We start from the raw sequence: 14,352 nt of genomic DNA, 5'->3' as shown, positions 1-14,352 counted from the left end.
CCGTGGTGGGGGCATAGCTTGTGGATTCTGGTGGGGGCCCCTGTTGAGGGCGGGTCCTGCCGGAGTGATTGGGCTCCTGTTCTGGGATTTTCCCCGTGTCTTGCAGCCATGTCCTTGTAAGGTGAATGGGCCTGACTTGAACCACAGCCAAGCAGGGGGAATTATGCTGATCCTGCTCCACCGCTGGCCTGAGTGCAGTGGTGGTGCATGGGCAGTGGGGGGACTGGAGCCTCGCCCTGCATTCATCAGTGGACTTGGCTAGGGGAGCCAGACGTCTGGATGTGGACTCCCTTCTGGCATCCCTGAAGTATAGGAGGACTTGGGTGCTGTTCGTTAGGGGACCATCTGAGAACTGTAAGTTTTCGCTGTGGAATGGAGCCAGATGTGCTCGCGGAGGAAGGTAACTGTGCATTTGCTGAATTCAGGCCATTGGAAGTGTGCCGCGCATTGAGGATCTTCTCCTGCGGCCAAGCTCTCTGGAGGAGTGGGGGGAGTGTTTACTCAGTGACTGCAACGCAATATATTGTACTGAGATTCTGGTGTCACTTTTGACTGTGGTTACACGTGGGGCCCCTGACCTTGCCGGGTCGTGGTGGACCCACACAGGAGGCGAGCAACCTATGTGTTTTCAATCGGAACGAGAACAGTTAGCTTCAGATCTATCAAGGGGCAGAGTAACTCCCACAATCCAACGTTAGCTGGGCCACACTTCACATCATTAAACCAAACAAGGCTTAGCACTAGGAAGGGATATAACTTTTATTATTGCTTTAGGACCTACACAGCTCATGGAAATTGTTAATTCTCACACTTCACATCAACATTGGAAAAGACAAAGGCACTTGCGTTGGGCCATTCAACACCATTACCCAGTACAATACGCTGCACCACCCTCACCAGCGCATCACACGCCAAACTACAGGGACAGATGAGGAGGAGGGGTGGATGCAAAGCCGACACGGGCAGAGCTGCTTGCTGCAAGACAAGCATCCCATAAGGTGCTGGGGACCCAGATTGACACCGTCTCCATCAACATTAATCTCCTGCGAGCCGACCTTCGCAAAGTAGCTGATAAGGTAACAGTGGTGGAGGAGGACTTGTCCGAACTCAAGGGGGAAGTGGACGCCTTGAAAAAACAGATATCACAGCTATCCTCCACAACGTAGTGCCTGGAGCCCTGCGCAGAAGATGCGGATGGGCAGCGCCAGACGCAGCAACATCCGCGTACTGGGCTTTCCCGAGAGAGTGGAGGGGAGGTCGGCAGACCAGTTTCTGGAGCAGTGGATCAGGACCCTGCTGTGCTTGATGGGCCTATCGGGCATGTTTGCCATAGAGAGGGCAGATAGGGCCTTGGTGCCTTTGCCGCACCAGGGACTCCCCACAAGCATTTATAGCAAAAATTCTGAATTACAGGGACAGAGAATGCATCCTTAGGGCTGCTAGAGAGCAACAGGATGTCTTTTACGAAAACAGCAAGATCTCCATTTATATGGATTATACCAAGCAGGTGCAGGAATAAGTGAATAAGCCTACAATACATGTTGTTATACCCCGCAAAATTGAAGGTCCTGGCACAGGGTAAGGCGCATTTCTTCGAGAGCCCGAGGAAGTATGGGAATGGTTGGAGATTTGTGGGGACGCACTCCCGCCGCGAGAGCCACGAAACCGGAGCAAGAAATGGGACACTAAACGGCAGCTAGGATCCCAATCTAGTGAGGGTGCTGTGGGCTTTCTCACCACAGGCAAAGGGCCAGAAAAAAGGATTACAGTTGGTAGTGAGGGACCTTACAGATGAGCACAGACACCCCTTTGATTCAGGAGGCTGAGGGGGATGCTGCTAATACGGATAATGGGTAACAGACTAAATGGCTCAATGCATCCGTGGATGTTGTCCCAGACACTATGATCGAGCGGGTGGCGGAGGCTCTGGAGGAGCAGTGAGCGGATGGCTTGGGATTGCTCCTAAGTGGTCCTGGCAGGAAGGGTTGTACCTCAGGGCGAGAACTCTACAAAGTCTGGAGTGATCCACTGCACTAAAAGGGCGGGTGTATGTCCATATATTCTGGACAGGTAACATGGAGATGTTATTACTGGGGTGGCGCGACTCTCACAGCTGGGTACCATTGCTTGATCCAGTTAAATTAAATGGGGTGTCGGGGCGGGTGGGTCCGGATTTCTTTCTGTTGGGCGGCTTAAGAGTGTTGTGCCCCAGTTGAGCGAGACAGGGAGATGCATGTGACCTGGTGCGTCATAGGGGTAGGCATTTTGTGATATTGTTTTTCACAAAATTTCCGACGGAGGGGGGATCGGTTCTGTTTTCATACGTTTTTTGTTCTTGATTGACTAAGCTACTTCAGTGCACACCTACTAAACAAAGGATGGCAGGGCCCAACACTGGTAACTGAAGCAAGAACAACTCAAGATGGCGACTGAGTTCAAACTTTTGACTTGGAATGTGCGGAGGTTGAGCACGTGTACCAAAAGGCACAGGGTATTAATTTTTCTCAAACGCCATCACATAACTATAGCTTACCTCCAGAAACCCCACATTTATGATAGCGGCGCGGCCAGAGTTGCCAAGAAATGGCGAGGTCAGATTTACCATTACTCTTTTTCTACAATGCCAAGGGCACCATGGTCTGGGTGACTCCAGGAACACCAGTTACTCATACTGTGAATCTGATGTGAATGGCAGAAATGTACTCCTGCGAGACTCGTTAGATGGCAGGGAAGTCGCTATTTTGAACACATATGCACCAAATACAGATGACCCTGTGTTCTTCCAGGCAGTACTGGATTTACTGTCCAGTGAATTGGACGTTCCATACATATGGATGGGCGACTTTAATTGTGTTCTAGACTCCGCCCTTGATAGACATCCCCCAAAGCAGGAATGAAACCAAAAAGGACCCAGATGCTCCAGAAGGTTATGCTCGAACTGGGGGGCCCTAGATGTGTGGAGGGAGGCCCACCCTACACTTCCTATCTTCACATGCCAATCACTTGCACATGGCACACAGAGCAGGCTAGATAGGGTCCTTGTGTTGAGTAAGCCGGCGTGACCCACTTGGCGCGTTTTTTGTCAGACCATTCCCTGGTGAGCTGTTTGGTGATGGGGGTCTTCTGTGGTGGGGCCGAGGCGATGGAGATTTCCACCGGACCTGCTCAAGGACGAAGCGGGAAGGGCTGCACTGACTAAGACAGTAACAGACTACGACAGTAACAGACTACCTGGAGGTAAATTGGGGGGGCCCTACCGGGAGGGCCACAGAGTGGGAGGCCATAGTGGCACATGGGGCGAGCATGGGACTTGTGTGCGGGGAGAGGCGATAGCTGCTGAGTGAGCTTGACAGTGAGGAGAAAACTCTAGCTGCCATACAGGCGGGGAGCCCATCTGACCCAGATGCGGGTAGAGGGGAACAGAAGCAGCACGAGCGCACTGCAGACATTTGTGACAGGCTGGATAAGTACACATTAACACATTACCGCCAGAGACTACATGCAGAGGGTGACAAGTCTAGGCGCCTTCTCGAATCAGCTTGTGCAACCCTTATTACAGGTATACGAGGAGACCTTTGAAGGAGGGGAGCTCCCCCCATCAATGGGCAAAGGGGAAATAGTCATGCTTCTTAAGCCAGAGTTTGTGTGATCCAGATTTTAAGAAAGATCACACAGGAGTTCTCTGTATCCTTGTTGTCCTCAGGTAGTCCAACATGTCTTAGAATCCCTTTTCTATTGTAGTTCTCCAACAATGTGATCTATCTTTCTCTCAAGCATATCAATGTATTTTGACATATTTGTCCTTTTTTTTTTTTACTTGCAATCCTCTAAGTGGTTAATTCTCAGTCTCAGCTATTTTGCCCCCTAGATCACGGAGATCCTTCCTTATACTTTTATTTAATTTTGCATAATTTCCATGTTTGTTTTGGTGGATTGTGCAAGATCCTGTGGAGTTGTCAGCCTTTGTCCAGAATCCGGTCCATTAAAGCACTATTGCCACCTTTGCCTTTAAACATTATTAGAACCTAGATCATTCTCTCCTAGACCGGGAGAGAATGAGGTATGTGTCTTAATATATGTGAATGACGTGATCATTTTGGACATGACACCTTTAGACAGAAACTAGTTGATTTTAAAGATTCTATACAAAAAATGAGAATTACCGTAAGTGGTGATGACATTAAAATCATGGTATTTTGAAGGGGCCTTTTACATCAATAGTTTTGCTTTGACATTTTTCCAGAAACTGTTAGTGGTAGTAAACTTTTATAAATGTTCAGGTCTACATTTTCAGTCCAGCGGGTCACGGTTAGTTCATGGGAGCATTTCTTGTATCAGAAGTGCAGGTTGCATTCTGTAAGGAACGAGAAAGTGACTGATTCAGCCCCTAAGATCTTTGTAAGAAACAATAATCCTTTCAGTATTGTATGTGATAGTGTGTAACCTATTTGTACTAGCTAAATATAATCGAAAGGCAGATTTGGAATGCCTAATTCGTTTTAAGGAAAACTCTATTGATTGAAGCTCCAAAACTTTAAGTTAGGGATGTGAGGCATATTAGTAACAGTAGAGCTGATTAATTATTATTATGAGCTGGTACTGATATCCCACTGGTCAATAAGGCATGATACTTCGAGAGAAGTGAAAAAGCTGTTGCTGATTTCTTCACATTATAGCATCCATCTAAAGGAGGCTTTATTCTTTTTCTACGGGAAGACAGAGGACGTAGCAAAGGGCACTTTTAAGTACTTTAAATGCTCAATTGAAAGTGGTTGCTTATCGTGACAGCTATATGGTAGACTAAAATTACTGTCTCAGAACCTTTCGCCTTAACCCAATTGAACCGAGCACTGAAGTTGGCCCCTGTCAGTTGTATTTGCTCGCTGACCTAGAGGCGATGTTATTTGTAAATCAGGAACGTTATCGATTCCCCTAGAGGAATGTGGAATTTTTTTTTTTTTAATCCGAGACGCTGTGCAATTGTGGCACGACTAATGAGCAACCTTGGCCCATTTCTTTATTTGTGTCTCCATATATAAAGCAACTCTATTTATGATTTGTTACACTTATTTGTGAAAGCTTCGATTATGACTCTAAAGAAAGTGTTGTGATATGCTTAAATTATACCAATACTTTATATACCTTTTCCAGGCATGGTGTTCAATGGAGTGGAGTGGTTAGGCCATTTGTGGCATATTGTCTACCTATGTCATTCTGTCTCTCACTAAACAGAGAGGTAGTGGTTGACTAATTTCTCTTACCCAACATTGAGGAAATGGTTTCCACTTTTTCAGGTGCAAGAGTATTTAGCACGTTAGACTTAATGTCCGCTTATCACCAGGTTGAATTACATGAGTGCTCACAAGATCCTACTGCTTTCAGAATTCCTTTTGGCAATTTTCGCTTCAAGAGAATGGCTTTTGGCTTAATTTCTGCTGCAGCAGTTTTTCAAAGGATCATGTCAAACATTCTAAAAGATCAATCTGGTGTAAAGTGTTATCAGGACGATATAATTAGTTTTGGTTCCAACATTAAGGAGTATGATCAGCGTGTTCGTGAAGTGTTATGCAAACCTCAGATGGCTGGTCTGACACTGAAAGCTGAAAAGTGCAAGTTTGGAGTTAGTGAAGTCACTTATTTAGGGTTCAAAGTTACTTCAACAGGGATTAGACAGAAGAAAGAACTGGTCGAGACAATCAAAGCCCTGCAGGAGCCTAAAACGAAAGAGGAACTTTCTTCTTTTCTGGGGATGGTTGAATATTATAGTCGTTTCATCAGATACTTTGCAAGTAAGACATTTAATATGAGAATTCTGTTAAAAAAAAAAAGTACTTTGTCTGGGGACAAGAATGTTCTCAGGAGTTTGAAAATGTCAAACAGGAGCTTAGCAATACTCCTTCTCTTCGGTCTTTTGAGGCGTTGTGTGAGACTAAGATTGTATGTGATGCCAGTGGAATAGGGTTGGGAGCTCTTCTAATTCAAATAAAAGATGGCAAGGAAAATATAATTACGTGTGTTACAAGATCTCTTAGAGATGCTGAATGTAACTACTCAGTTATTGAGAGAGAGTCTTTAGCTGTGTATTGGTCTGTGATGAGATTTAAACATTTTCTTTGGGGTGTCAGGTTTGAATTGCAGACTGATCACAAACCGTTAGTTAAATGGTTCAACAAGAAGGGTCTAGTTTCGATTTCTTCACATATTCGAAGATGGATTGTGGGCTTGCAAGATTTTTGTTTCACTGTTCAGTACGTTCCAGGGGAGAGCAACTATTCAGCTGATTGTCTAGATTAGTTGGTACTTCTGCATCTTCATTGGTTGTTGATGATGAGCTGGATGAGGAAGAAGAAGTGAGTGTTTGTGAAGTGGCAGAATGAACCATAAATTAACACGAGTGGTTGCTGAGCTGCAGAAGGATGTGGTTTTGTGTAAGGTGAGGAACCGTTTCAGTTTAGGTAAAAGGAGCAGAACTGAGCTAAAGGAGTGGGGGGAGGTTGGGAGAAAATTGTGGATCAGATTGCAGTGGATAAGGGTTTTTTATTGAGCGGCTCAAGATTAGTTCCACCTGAGATATTGAGAAGGATAAAGGCCACATGGGCATTGTAAAAACAAAAGGAAGGCTTCGTTTTCCACGTTACTTTCTAACAGATAATGGTGTACAGTTTTGCTCACAAGTGATGGAAAATTATTTGAATGGGTGCGGTATTGTGCACAAGACCTATGCTTTATATCATCCTGAGACCAATGGTGCTATTGAGAGGGTGATCAAGACACTTAAGAAAGGCATTCAATTGGCAAGAGCCAATAACTTAGACTAGAAGGTTGAGTTATCAAAAAGTTTATCTGGATATCGTATGTCACCACACACAACCACTGGTAAGTCTGCATTTGAATTATTCAAAGGAAGGGTACCCTCAACCAGGGTGAATTCTGGTTGGATGCATTGGTCAAAAGGGTGTGTGGACAATACAATTGGTGAGTGGAGAAACAAAGAGTTAACTGCTCAGAAGAAGAGGAAAGCGATGTTTGACTTGTCTAAAAATGTGAAGAATGTGTCCATTAGAGTGGGTGACTTTGTAAAAGTAAAGGCACCTAAAGGGTGTGCAGATTGTTCAAAGTTCACCAGGAGATTGGAAGTGGTGAAATGTTTTAAAAATGCTGTAAAAACGCAAGACAGACGCATCTGGAACAAAAGCAGAGTAGTAAGTGTTCCTGGTCCCAAAGAATTTCCTGTTATCATTCATGGGAGTGGTCAAGTGGCTAATGATTTGCATAAAAATGCTATTCACATCTATCTCGAGGGTGGTCATGTGGTACAGAGGAAGAGTATTAGGGTCATTAGAAGACCTGCATATCTTAGAGATTTTATAGTATGAATTATACATATTCCTTATTTGTTTCTTTGTTCTTTTCTCTTTTGTTTTACCTATTTGATTTAGGTCACCTTCAGCCCCTCTCACATATCTCTTATGAGGTCACATAACCTCTTTGTGTTTGTTAAATATTTCAATATCTGTATGTGGAGGGAGAAGTGTGGCATATTGTCTACCTATGTCATCCTGTCTCTCCAGTAGAATGTTATGACCTCAGAGACTGGATGACATATTAGAACCTTGGTGAGTGCGATGGCAGTTGATGTGTCGTCGTTGGTGAAGGTGCTGAATAAAGTGTACCTCTTACCTCAAGCGGACTCCGGCTCTTCTGTGAGAGGACATCACACCATGCTTGGCTCTTACCCCGTTATGCATGATATCCGAACCATAAACTTTGTTATAAAGTGTATCCAGAAGCTTAGCACCTCTTTCCTTCCTTCTTACAGGATGGAACACACAAGGTAATCTCCCTTTTAGCTATCTCTTTAGCTGATGTGTTGACAAATCATGCATACATCAGAACATTTAATTTTCATTTTCGGTCTTTTTAGCATGAGTTAAAAGAAACATGGCAACCCAAGCACACATTTATTAGCTTTAAAAAAATTAAAAAAACAAGTTGACCCACTCTTTGCATCTAGACTTTTCACCTCTTAGGCACAGCATTTGAATTAAAAATGCTTTTGTTAAGTCTGCAAATGTATGCAACCAGGACTGTATTGCATGCAATAATAAATGCGTATCAGGCGTCCTGACTCACTGCAAAAGTTTTCTTGTATTTATGTAAGGAAAGGTTGTGCAATGTCTTTTTTCCTTTTTTAACTTTTTTAGAGTGATAAATGGAATTGAAATTGACATTTTTACTGAAGTTTAATTTAATGGATGCGATTTTAGTAGTGAGTGGAGCTCTCTGTGAACAGTTGTGAGTTATGTTTCAGTACAATTGAATTACATTGAATTACTACAGCTCTTCTGTGCCTCCTCCCTTATAGATGGTTGCCTTAGAGAAGCCTAACAGGTTCCCTGCCAGCCTTGCACGAAACCTGTTTAAGTCCTGTGCTGCCAGAAGGTGATATCAATACCAGAGACAGACAGACCGAGTGTTGGATTACCTCTGGGTATGGCTCACCCTCCTTGATTTATATATAATACAGACATGTTACAGATGTGTTCTAAACAAATCAAAAAGTTCAGTTTTCTTTTTTATCCATATGTGGAACAAAAGTGTTAATCTGATCCTCAGGTTAGGCACCTTCGAAAAGCTCTTCATCTGTTGATGTTTCAAATATTAGTGCTTTGTCCCCCTTCCTGTTCCAATTGTTGATGGAGGATCAATACCTGTCTTCGTCAGCCACATGACTTGCGGTGTCTTGACTTTGAGTTTGCATGCTGTTCAGCAGTGTTTATTACTGCACGCTTTGAGTACAAGAGCCTGTGTTGTACAGTGGGGATAGACACACAATAGTCGGATGCAGTAAATTTCTTTGAAAAAAGCAAAATGAAGAATAGGATAGGGAAGAGTATGAGGTAAATCAGTTGTAACTGAAAACCAACCTGCACGCAAAGCAACTATCCCATTCAAAGGGAAATATAATTGATAAAACCTGGACTGGGAAACAGAAAGTAAGAGGAATAGAAAGCACAATGTGTAAACACTTAGCAGAGTGACATATGGCATGTAGAATTGGGTAGAAAGGTATGGTATTGGTTTCAGGGTGTATCGCTTGGTGTCTTTCAGTCTTTTACTATTTTATTCCAGGACCAAATTTAGACTTGATCTTGATGATCTAGGTGTAGGCCAAAAGTTAGGTTCCAGTTCTACATTTTCTCATTAAAGGACTTCCCTGATCAGAGCCCCAGTGCTTTAGGAAGGCTAATCCCCTCACAATCATTGATAAATCAGCCTCACCTGGTATCCAGATCAATTATTCTAACTAATAATAGTTTCACTTCTCTAAACCAAAGAGCTCCTAGAAACGATTTCTCCTTCATCCATGTTAGAGTCTTTTTGGTCTTAGTCTCTCTAGCCCGAAAGCTGTCAAACCATCAGCAAACCTCACAAACCTCTTTCTCCCCCTTCCCTTCTTATTTATCTATCAGCCCACATAATTCCCTGTATCTGTAATGCGGTGTAGTTACTTTGTCTCTTATGGACTGTGTAAATGGGCAATGCCTTTACAGGAATCTGCTAAGCAATGGGCCTACCACACATAACTTCTAATCTGAGAGACATCATACTGTTGTTTACTGCTGGTTCCCTGCTGTGTGACCTAGGTGTGCACGAGTTTAATTCACTAGGTACTGGCAAGCACAACTGGCAAAAAATGGCCAGCTGTTTGCTCTGCAGTAGGCCAAAGACTTTGGCCACAGCAAACGAGCAAGCTGCACCAGCAGCACATGCTCATGGGCTGAACATGCTTGTGACTGCCCAATAACACTGCATCAGATCTGGTGTTCTCTGAGTGATGTGGTGCTGTCTCATACCTGCAAGAACATGGCCGTGTATAGAAGAGCATTGCGTTGGGGGCTGCTACCCGAATACTGTGAGGTTATTAGAGACTGGATGCATACTAAATTAACGTGTATCTTCAGGCAGCAAGGTGATGTTTATTGTGTTCATAATAGATAATTGTCTTTTTATATCTTTGTTAGGTGTTTTGCACAGTTTCTGCATTGTCGGTATCTTTCCTTGTGCTAGCCAGCTAGATCTGCTGACTTTCATTACACTAAAACAGTGGGTGATAATGTAATCTCTTGGAGTCTGACTGGTCCGATCACCATAGTTAGTGAAGACTTCATATTTTTCACTCGGGTGACATGGAGCTAGTCCCCCCTGGCCATACAAAGTATTTTCAGGGATTTCAGAGCAAGGTGGCTACCTAGGTGCTGGATAACCTGGTTGCGTTGTCCACATGTGTAAACGAAGCCCCACTTCCCCAAAATCTGGTTTGCTGGTGCACTTGTACTACATTCTGGCAGCTTTTTCACACTTAGCCAGCTTTTTACAGGAGGTGGAGTGGTCAAAAGTAAATACTCAGTCCAATAGGAATAGTGTCATAAGAGTCGGGGTACAATTCCCTATTCCGCCTTTACCTATACAAGGGGGATCATAAACAATATAATAAAATCTTCATTCACCGTAGGCACTTTTTGGAATAACCTCCAATTATATTAATTTGCCAAAGTGAAGTTGGTCTCCATCTTACTGACTTCATGTGGTAACACAATGGCTTGGGCTACACATTTTATTCATATGGATGGCCTCATTGTAGCTTCTTAGTTGAATCCGTTCATGGCAACAGTTTATTGGAAGTAAGCAAGAAATTGGGCAAAGATTTGCTAGGCAGTTTATTAAGCCGTTGGCCTCTGAAAATGAATTGCACAGAGAAGGTCGAGGCACTGTGCCGCCCTCTTGATGGTATTGATGGAGCAGGTAAAACAAGATTTTGTATTCCTCCTCTAATTTGCATGAAATTAATTACGTAATCATTCTAAAATTAATTTACATAACATGTTTGCAGTGGAAGTGGTACTAATCAATATTTGCACCTTGATAAACACAAATACGCGTTGGACTAAATTGCTAATTGCATGGCAAAATGAAATATTTAACAATGGTACGCAAACTAACTTTATTTACATTGTGGTGAGATAGTAAAATTGCATGATTTATATTGCTTTGTAATTGTATTGTGGCTTAAAGTTATCGTATGGTAAGTATTATCGCCTTAAATGTTGCGGCAGCTAGGGAAATACTAATATACATTGGGATTAGTGTGGGTTTGAACATTAGAACCTTCATTTATACATATTAATTGCTGCTATGTCTATTTTCGCTTAGTTAACGTTCGAGCCTACCAAGCCGCAGTACTCAAGATGGCGTTCTCTGAAGCAGATGCCATCCTGTGCGCGTGATGTCTTCTGCGCATGCCCAGATGGTTCTTGAGATCATGAGGTGACATGAAATCCTGACATCGTGTTCCTTGCCAAGGTCGATGTGTTGGGGACTTGACCGCAAACCAGAAGATGACTAAATGAGAACCAAAGAAGAGACAAAGAATGAACCTGTCAATGAGACCCTTTTGCCTTGAAAAGATACATCTACTGTTCCCCGCATGGGAATTGGAAGGACAGTGACAACTTGTGAACTCTTGTGCCAAGTCACTATGCAGAACCAGTTTGCACTGGGAAGAGTGCAATGAACTATTGATAACCCCGAACTGTCAAATCAGAACATTTGGTCTGCCCCTAAAGTTGCCATATTTTGGATGAAGTAAGGCACAAAAAGGTATATTAACCCCTCATCTGTCATTACGGGAGAGTTCAGGAGTTCGGAGTTGTTGAAGTTCGGGAGTTGCAGTCGCAGTTGGGTTTTTGGAGTTAGAGTTGGTTGGAGTTGGAGTTAGTGGGTTCGGGAGGAGTTCGAGAGTTGCAGTCGGAGTTGCTGCTATGTTTGTCTATGGGTTATTCCTTGAGAGGGAGTTCTTGTTGGGCGGTTCGACCTGAAGCTGAGTTTGTGGTTCTTAAATTAATCATTGAAGATAATAAATGTTTCTAGACTTTAATTGTGTTTTAGCTGGTTCTAATTCATCATTAAGCAGTCCAACTAGTTGGTCCATCGACCAAGTGGAGTGCCTAGATGATAAAGTCAGGATTCAGAAGACTATATATAGATTGTATATATAAAATAGTAGAAAATTAATCCTGAGAGGTAATAATGTACCCACTTGGTCCAGCAGCCCTTTCTCCTGCGTACAGATTCGATTGAGTTTGTGTGGATGAGAAGCGTGTTGGTGTTATGGGCCCCACCAATGAATGAATGTATGAATTAACCTTTGTGAATAAGAATCTGTGACATAAGGAGAATATGTACATTTTGTCCTTTGCGCTGGATCAGTTTCTCGTGGTAGCAGAGATGATGGTTACTATTGTATTGGCTTGGTAATTATTGATTTATGTTTTAACACTTTATGTTGAGTATTGTTTACGTTAAGTGTAGTCGGAAATTTGAAGCTTCCGGGAAGTAGGGAGTGGATTTATGTGGCAAGAGAACTCGCATGGATTTGAACGTTGTCTGGTTTCAAGAATTGTGATAACACGGAATTGTGTTATGTTAGGGAAATCCCTGTATGAATGTGTGTGAGTGAAATAGCAATAGGTTTTCTTGTGAAACTCTGGCCTTAATTCCCAGGAGCAGTATAGTCTCCACATGTGTTTTATCCCCTGAGAAACAGGCTTGACTTTTGCTTGTTAGAAGGGTAAGGTAGAGGGAAGTGCTTCTTTATCGGCAAAACGAAAAATTTTGTGGTAGGGTAGAGGTAAGCGCTGCCTACAGGAAAGACAGAATTCTTGTGTAAATGAACAAAGCTATCTCTTTGGTTTAGTGAAACAGGCAATGGAGATGTGTTTATGTTGTTGGTAACAGATTTTTGATAAAAGAAAAACTTAAGAAAAGTTTGCCGATAAATTTTGCAAAGGAGGGGTCAACGAGAGCAGGAGTAGTGGGAAAGGCTGGCGACAGAAAGACTGCGCTGGGATTGGTCAGCTGCGGAAAGACGCAGCCTTCACTAATTGGTGCGTTAGTGTGAGACATGCTAGTATTGGAGAATTACAAGAGTGACGTAGACGCTCTGGATTGATGCGTTAGTGTGAGTCGCGCTAGGATTGGTCAGAAAACTGAGAAGCCGTGAAAAGGTGAATTGCAGAGCTTCATTGATTAAGAGTTTGAAAAATAAAACAAGATTTATTACGATCCACCTGAAAAGGAGAAAAAGTTATGGTTTGGAAAAATCAAAAACCTATTTAAGAAAGATAAGCCGATTGTAACTAGAGAAGGACAGATACTTCCTCCACCGAAAACGCCTGCATCCTTTATGGTGGCGAAATATGGTTATCATACATGCATTTGGTTGGAAAATTGGGTAAAGTATACCAAAGATGATGGAGTACGTGCGTTTCAGGAGAATGGTTCATTTAGTCTAGCTGTACTACGAAATTTGAGGGATAGAATAATGAGATTGGAACCGAAACCCAGACCTACCCAATTTGCGGCTTTGACTGAATGGGAAGAAAGAGAAAGGCAGCGGAGTGGAAGAAGGTATAATTATGTATTTGGTAGATATTATGGTCAAGAAAGCCATGATGACAGAATGAGAAGATGGCGTAATGCGAGCATGACTGAAGGCATGTTTCCTCTGAGAAGTGCTGGAGATACAGGTGGTAGAAAATGTACGGAAAAAAGAAATAATACAGAGTCAGAAGGGTATAAATATGGAGTGAGTGAATCTGAGGATGAAGTGCTGGAGGACATTTTTTATAAAAAACCACCTCCATATCAGCAGGATTCTGTGATGGTGACACCAAGTGCACCGCCAAAGGAAACTGTCACGAATAAAAGTTTTGAACAAATGCCGAATAAATTTGGGAAAAATAATCCATTTAATGATTCAGAAATGTCACAAACTGTAAGATCTGATAATGGAAAGTCAGTAGAATTAGCTAGAACAACACAGGAATTAACTGAAAAGATTAGAGAATTAACAAAGAATATGGAAGCAGTGACTGTGCCTGTAACTATAGGACCAGTGATACCAGTTTTTGATAAACAAAAGGATAATGAGCATTGTTTATCAGTCCTGTATAGTGTGGTATGCAAAAGGAGAAAGAAAGGAGTAGTTCAGGAGAAAATGAATGGAAGATTACTGCAGGAATATCAGGATTAAGTACACCTACAAATTTGACTGTAAACCAGAGTCCAGCAAATGAAACGTCTATGGCAACAGAATCAGCGACAGAAACCCCAGAGAAAATGGTAGATAAAATGAGAATAGCGACAACCCCTGTAGGACCAACATCTGAAGAATTGAGTGATTGGTTAAGGAGTTTGCAGAAAACGGATACAGAACCACAACCTTTAGATGTGGCAAAATTAAAAGTAACCTTAGAAGAATTAATTGTAGGAACCATTCCCACTGAAAAA

The 14,352-nt window shown here is 42.7% G+C and overlaps 1 long non-coding RNA gene across 1 annotated transcript in view; it reads left to right on the top strand.

Annotated features, from left to right (window-relative positions):
• LOC146776348 (uncharacterized) overlaps nt 1-14,352 on the top strand; it is a 254,106-nt gene that overhangs the window by 222,602 nt on the left and 17,152 nt on the right. Inside the window, exon 2 of the long non-coding RNA XR_014972363.1 lies at nt 8,366-8,491. This is a non-coding gene — a long non-coding RNA (uncharacterized LOC146776348). The remainder of the gene's footprint in view (nt 1-8,365; nt 8,492-14,352) is intronic.

The sequence above is a fragment of the Triturus cristatus genome, chromosome 12, assembly GCF_964204655.1.
Source record: "Triturus cristatus chromosome 12, aTriCri1.1, whole genome shotgun sequence".
NCBI classification, from domain to species: domain Eukaryota; kingdom Metazoa; phylum Chordata; class Amphibia; order Caudata; family Salamandridae; genus Triturus; species Triturus cristatus.
This window is presented reverse-complemented; position numbering and strand designations above follow the sequence as displayed.